This window comes from Cryptomeria japonica, chromosome 1 (assembly GCF_030272615.1).
Source record: "Cryptomeria japonica chromosome 1, Sugi_1.0, whole genome shotgun sequence".
Lineage (NCBI taxonomy): Eukaryota > Viridiplantae > Streptophyta > Pinopsida > Cupressales > Cupressaceae > Cryptomeria > Cryptomeria japonica.
Genome location: NC_081405.1, coordinates 323719313 through 323727095, shown reverse-complemented (window position 1 = coordinate 323727095; position 7783 = coordinate 323719313).

The following is a 7783-nucleotide window of genomic DNA, read 5'->3' as shown; positions in this document are numbered from 1 at the left end:
CTCCAATACAGATAAGACCAAAGTCGGCACATGGCCCAATCTGAAGGAGTTCGAGAGAGTTTCGCCTCCTCAGAAACAACAATAAAATAGTAGCCAAAATCTATGGCACAAAGCAAAACAAGAATGAGACTGTCTGAGCCTATAGTCAGTGGCTCAAGGAACTGTTGGGGAAAATGGAGAGTCAACCAGCGGATGGGTTGAAAAAGAGATGGTTCGTGGAGGGATTGAAACACTCCATCCGGAAGAAGATGAAAATTGTTCCACCAACCTCATACGACGATGCATATAATAGAGCGATGGATCTCGAGAGCGAGACCAAGACATCCAAGAAGAAAAAGAAGAAGGATAGCTCGTCCGAGGATGATGACTCTTTTGAGGGAAGCAGCAGCGATGGTGAGTCCGGCAAAAAGGTGCAAGCCCTGCAGAAGGACATGCTGAGGATGATGAAAGAGCTAAAGGTTATGAAGGGAGGTCTGAGCAAGACCAACGAAGGGGAGCTTTGGTGCACGGAATGTAAGACGAACAGCCACACGAAAGGCTCCTGCCCAAAGAAGGCCTATTGTGATATATGCCAGTTGATGGGGCATCCCACCAAGGAATGCCCCTACAACATGAAAACACGAAACCAACAAGTATTGCTTACGCAGGAACAACCAACTAGATCGAGCGGTACCGACAACTTCCAAGCGAATGACAATGCAACATCGGGAGGCTACCGAGTTAACCGATGGGGAGGACAAAACAACAATAACAACACAAGGAGCCGGATCCAATACGACTCCAAAGGTCGACTGATGATACAATGCAGAGCGTGCAACCAGTGGAGGCACTTCGCCCGAGACTGCCCAAAGGGAGAGGCCACACAATATTTGTGCAAATGGTGCGGACCGGGAGACCACGAAGATGCCACCTGCCCGAAGTCCGACATCAACTTGCTCAATATCGAGGAAACCAAAGAAGAGGAAGTGTTGGTCGTAACCCGTGCCCAAGCCAGACAAGCAATGTGCCCAGACTCAGAGATGGAGAAGCCAAGGGTACGGGAAGCACGGGAAGAAATCGAGAAAGAGATACGAGAGGGGGCAAAGGCGAAGGGTACGGCGAGTACTTCCAACCAACTGGAGGTGGAAGAGGCTATACTAAATCAAATTTTAAAACTGGAGGTGCCTGTGAAGGTACACGACCTCCTCCAAACGATGCCTCAATTACGAACGACGTTGCTGAATAATCTCTCCCAACCACGCACCAATACCAACCACCGCACAAATGTTCTTGGGGGATCTACAATAGACCCCATACTGCTGGCAGTTAACACTGGAAAGAACCTGGCCATTGTGGAGATGGGTATCATTGGCACCATTCTAACCGATACCATTGTCGATGGTGGATCGGGAGTGAATGTTCTTCCAAAAGAAACCTGGTGGAAGCTAGGGAAGCCGACACTGTGGCCATCTACATTCAATCTGTTGGGAGCAGATCAACATGGAATCAAACCCATCGGGACACGAATGGGCCAGCAAGTTACCATCGGGACACAACCCTTCATACTAAACTTCATGGTAATCCCACTAAAGAAAAAAGGGTATGATGCGATCTTAGGGAGAGGGTGGTTGGTGGCAGCCAAGGCCACCCACAACTAGAAGAAGAACACTCTGTCTATGGAGAATGGAGGAAGGAAGTTTATCATAGACCTTGGGACGCAATTGTTTAGTGAGGAACTGGCATCATCTTCGGAATCGGAGGGTGAAGGAGAGGGCGACCTAAGGGATGAAGGACGAGGTTGCAGGAAGCCCAACGACGAAGGGATTCTCAAACTAGGAGAGTGCCCCGAGGATGAGACGGGGTCATTGAACGGGCTCTTCAACTGGCAGATGGAGGATTACGAAATGTTCCAGAGCTACCAGCTCGAAGTAGAGGAACCAGAGCAAGTAACAGAGGAGGTGTACCTACCGAAATACAGAGAATATTAGAAGGGAGACGCCCCAACCCTCGGTGACGTAGATAATCCCAAGATCATTCGTGTTGGTAACAATTGGAACCCTTTGTGGAAGGCCACAGCCTTCAAAATCTTTATTATTCTTCTTCTCCTTATGTACGGGAAGGAGATTGTGGTTCTTGTAGAATTTATGGTTCCAGGTCTTCGGATGGCCATTGAAAATAGACTTGCCATCAATGGGTCCAAATGGAAACCCTACCACAAGAAGCGCGTAGGGGACCTGAGCGGCCGGAAGGACACCGGAGAGTCCGAAGGGGGACTCGAGAGGATGGAAGGGGACTCAAGAGGCCAGGCAGGCGACTTGAGAGGAACGGGACCAAAGCGGGAGACTCTCGAGCGAGGCAAACCAAGAAGAATGAAGGGTGATCCCAGAGGCATGGGACCCGAGCCGAAGACTCTCGACAATTAGATTAGGAAATAAATAAATAAATAAAATTTAAAAAAATTGAAAAAAAATATTTTAAAAAATAAAAAATAAAGTGGTGGTGGGACCACCGTGCGGTGGAACCATCGTTGACGGAGGTCACCGACCTCGGACCGTACGGCCACTACCGTACACCCACACGACCAAACAACATCCACTGTACGACCTTCCCAGACACCGTATGAGAGACCAATCACCATACGACACCAAGCTTCGGGTGACCCTAGACGTCGTATGGCTCAGCCACTGTACGACAGACCACTCCATCGTACGACAAATAACCTTTGTACGGGCTCAAGACATTACAGTCTATAGGCTTGAAGGAGCACGGTCACAGCGACGACGGTTTAAAAGAGGGTGAAAGGAAAAATACCACGGCACAGAGGGATAAAGGTGGTGATGGCACGTGAAAAAAAAAAAAGACCAAATTTAAAATCATTCGATGGAGTCTGGAGCCAAGACACTGAAAAATTAGAGTGGAGAAGCAGGTTTTTGGCATCTTAAACTATTACAAAAATGATGTGCGCCATGGACTTCTGTGTGGTTCTGAAGATGTTAAATTGGTGTGGGCGGTGAGGGCACACCTGGGGCATTGCCCCCAGACCCCGCGAGGGGTGCTGCCCCTCGACCCCCAGTTTATTTTTGAGCTACAATACACTTTTTGAGTTGGGCGAAGGCATCAGAGAAGTCACGGTAAGTGTTGGGGTTGTTCCGTACCGTGAGAAAAAAGCATGAAGCTAAGCTTTGACGGGGAAGCCATAAGCAGTAGAGGGAGGCGGATTTGGAGGTTGCGAACAAAGAAAGTTTGAAGGAAAGCATTGCAGGAACGCGAAGTCATACAACACCAGGGAGTTGTTCAGTTAAATTATCAGCCTTTGGGGAGTGTGATGGAGGACTTGAGGCGTCTCCTAGCCTTTGTGCCAGAAGGTTGTGGTCACTTCCAAGCATGAATGGTACGCTTTGAGGAACTCGAAGTATGTCTCGACTCGACGTGAAGTTGCCTTGGTGGATGCACAGAGGGCTCGGGAGGAGTTGACCACCAGGTTGGAAGCAGTAGTAGCGTGAGACTTAGCTCAACGTACCCAGGAGTTGGATGTCGAGAGGGCAGCGTGGGTGACTATCGAGGACAAATTGGCTAAGGAGACCGTATCATTTGAGTAGCAGTTGGTGGAGGCTGAGACTAAAAAGTGTGTTTTGTAGACAAGTTTGGTTTAGGCACAGGAGGACTGTGATGTCAAAAAAAAAAAAAAACTTGCGGAAGCAATAATGGTGACATCCGCACTTGAGCATCGGATGGTAGCAAAAAAGGGTTTTCAAGTGAGGACGCAGCAGGTGTATAAGTTCTGGGCTCAACTAGCGTCAACAATTCCTGCAGTTCTCTACCTTTGGTTCTGTTTAATGTCATCTCTATTTTGTATTAAGTCGTCTGGAGACGACTTCTTTTCTTAGGGGGGATGATGTTGCCGGGAATAATCATTATGTCATGTTGTCGTATTATGTTATGTTGTCGTCGGTAATTATGAGTTTCAGCAGTTAGTTAGTCGTCTCGAAGGGCAGTTGGATGCGACAGTTGGTCGCACCCCTTCGGGTATTATATATTGCATACCTTTCCTTTGAAGTAGCATCATCATAGTCGTATCTGGGTGTAATGTTATAAGCACTTGATGTACATGGACTGTTGAATTAAAACAGAAGCTGGTTCTTTAATATATTTCAATTATGTTTTATGCATTTACTTTTTGCGTTTAATCGTTTACCCGAATGTGGCAAACACTCTTCCCTTTTAGATTTTCCTGTTTTGGCAAATGTGGCTTGTTGCTTAGATCTTTCTGGACATTTGGCAACATAGTGCCCAAATTTGTCACATCTGTAACATTGAATCTGAGAAAGGTCCTTCTTGAAGGTGTTCTTGTCGTGACAACCCTTTCTCTTTCTAAATTGTTTCTGCTTGTTTTTCTTGTTTGAGTTTGTATTTTGAACTTGGAGATCTTCATTTATATTCTTTTGTTTGATCCATTTCTTATTTTGCCTTGATTCCTCTTGGAGACAGTCAACTTTTAGCCTATCAAATTTTGAAAATTCATCCCTCGAACTAATGCCTTGGACGAATGTTTCCCATATGCTAGGCAACCCATCTAGAGCAATGAGTGTTAATTCTTTGCTTTAGATCTCATATCCAAGACTTGTCAGTTCATCCCTTAGGGCTGATATTCGCATGAAGTAGACATTGACTGATTCTCCTTTGATCATGGCTATGTGATTTAATTCTCTTTTTAAAGCCAAAGTTCTACTAGCATTAGATATCTCAAATGCATCTTCAAGTGCTTTGAACATGTTGTAGGTTGTTTCATGTTTCCTTATGATGGGCATAATATTATTTCTCACCCCATCAACTATAATTTTGATGGCCTTTTCATTTCCCTCTCTCCAAGTTGTTTTGTCGGGTTCAGTCTCAGGTTCTGCAGTTTCCGTTTTTACAAATGATTCGACTTTATTTTCTTTTAGAATCATCTGAATTCTAAACTTCCATGTTGAGAAGTCATCACCTCCTCCGAGTCTATCTTCAAATCTGATAGCACTAGCCATTAGAAGAATTGTGATGTTGAATATATGCTTGTTTTGAATTTTTCACAAAATTGAATAGCCTCAAGTTCGATTTAACTTGGCTCGGATACCATGTAAATGATGTTCAATTTACAATTCAATATGCAAGTTATATTCTAGTTTATATTTTCTTGATCTATGTATTATCTATTTATATGATAAATCTGACTATCTTCTTTTGTATGGTAGGTGAGAGGAGCATTTATTGATTTCAATGTCCTTCTCACAAATGCCAATTGATATGTATATGCAAGCTGGGTACAATCAAGCAATGCCTTGATCGGTCATGTCTTTTTAGACATGACCGATCAAGACATTACTTGATCGTGCCCCTTGGCTTATCGCAGAAATTACAATCGGCATATGTTAACAAACCGATACCCATCGATGTATACTTATCTTAACATCCCGATAACCATCGATGTGTATTTACCTTGCCACCCGATACCAATCAGTGTATGTTAACCCGATATCAATCAGTGCATATTTAAATTGTAACCCGATACCAATCAGTGTTTAGTTAATTCGATAATCATCTTTGTTTACTGTTAAATATATTAACCAATATAAATCGGAATACATTGGTTAGCCCAATTAATAATCAGTGATCACAGTTAATAAGACAAACCAATATTAATCGAGATTCATACGTTAGAATATAAATCGATATTAATCGGTATGCTATAGGATGATTATCGATAGTCAAGCATTGATCGAACTAAGTAGTTGAACATATTAACACAGATGCAAAAGCATATGGATTTCAAATAATCGATGTTGTTCAATTAATCAAGGAGACAAAGCTCCTTTAAATAGAGTTACAAAGATGATGTTTCTAAAAGAAACAATCATTAACTAGAGGCAAAATTAGAAACAACTTAAATGGTCATTAATAACACAAAGAGAAAGATATTATTCTAATACCCTCCCTTAATGGTCATCGTTCTAACTACCAAGAGAAATAACAGACAAGGTTGCCCCCCCTTCTTCTCAGAACACGCTGCAACAGAAGACGAGTCTACCACTAACTCTGCCACTTGAGATGAGTCTGCCACCAACCCTCCCAGAAATAGCAAAACTTCTAGAGATACCCAAAACAACACCAACCATCCAACCTGATGTTAGCGAACTGTTCCTCCCTGTAACTAGAGACACACCAAGAACAGTTGTCACGATTTTGAAGAAAAAAATTGGCAAACCCTTCAAACTACCTCAGATGAGCCAGATGCCCGAAAATAGACTACAAACAAGAGACTAGTGCAGATGTTCGCACAACAACTCTAGGTGCGACTAAAAACAAACTACAGCAAAGTACAATTTTTGAGGAAAATATCATAAACCCTCCCATGATTTTTTTTTACAAGGACAAAAAATATTTAAAAACCCAGAGACTTTTTTGAGGGAAAAAAATATTAAAACCCATCAGAATTTTTTTCAGGTAAAAAAATATAAAAAACCGAAACAAACATCAATGCCCATAAGCCATCTTCACGCTTTTCGAGGCACGAAAAACGAGGTACTGAAAAAATGCTAAGTGCACAAAACCTGAGGTACGAGGTTCAATGCACTCAGACAAGTCCAGGCACAAATTCCAATGCAAAAAAATAGAGGCAGATACAGGTATAAACTTCAAAAAAAACAAATGAAGTATATAGCTGGCACAGATTTTGAGAAAATTTTACGACTGGCCCAAAAAAATCCAAACACAACCCAAAAATCCTTGCGAAAAACCCAAAAAGAATCTAAAATCATAATTGAAATCCGCTGGCACGAAATTCTAGGCATGGAAAACGATGCACCCACAAAATTCTGAAAACAACCCAATTGAGCTCGTGAAAAAACCCATCAAGAATTTGCAATCGGAAAAAAAATTCGACTTGATCTGAAGGGTAAAAACCCTAATAAAAAATGCAAATTTCCATCCAAAAATGGCAAAAAAAAAATTGCAAGTGGAAAAAATCGCGTCACGCACAGAGGATTAATGGTGTCGTGGAATGAAGGTCTGGTTAAAAAGAAATCCGCCACAGAAAACACGAAGAATGGTAGAAAAAACCGCCTAAAAGAAAACCCTTTAGAAAAAAAAAATGAATTTCGGATTCTGAAAAAATCACAAGGCCTAGATTTTTTTTTTCAATGATGAAAAATTTCATTCGAAAATTTTTAGAAAAAACAAAAAATTTCTTTCTGCTCTGATACCATAATAAAAATGCAAAAGCATATGGATTTCAAAGAATCGATGTCGTTCAATTAATCAAAGAGACAAAGCTCCTTTAAATAGAGTTACAAAGATGATGTTTCTAAAAGAAACAATCATTAACTAGAGGCGAAATTAGAAACAACTTAAATGACCATTACTAACACAAAGAGAGATATTATTCTAATACGTATATGAATGAAGAATGGTCATCAAATGAAAGATTAATAGCTTGAAGTTTTCATCATAATTTATCGATAGGATAAATGATTGAATGAGAGATTTCATCATTTATCTTACCGAAGCTATCATGCATTAACAGAAAGACCCTGTGACTCAAGTCATTTTATTATTTCTCAAGGGCATACTAAATGGATCGGCTATGAGATTGACATAGCCAAAACTTTAAACTTAAAATCAATGCAAGCTACTTCATCTGTAACAGCTCCTATGAATGACTATAGCTGCATTTGTCCTAGAGACCTCAACAGTGTTTCACATGGAATTCAAATCTGCATTATTGTGTAGAAACCTCTTCTGAACCTATAGACCCTTTGAAAGGGGATGG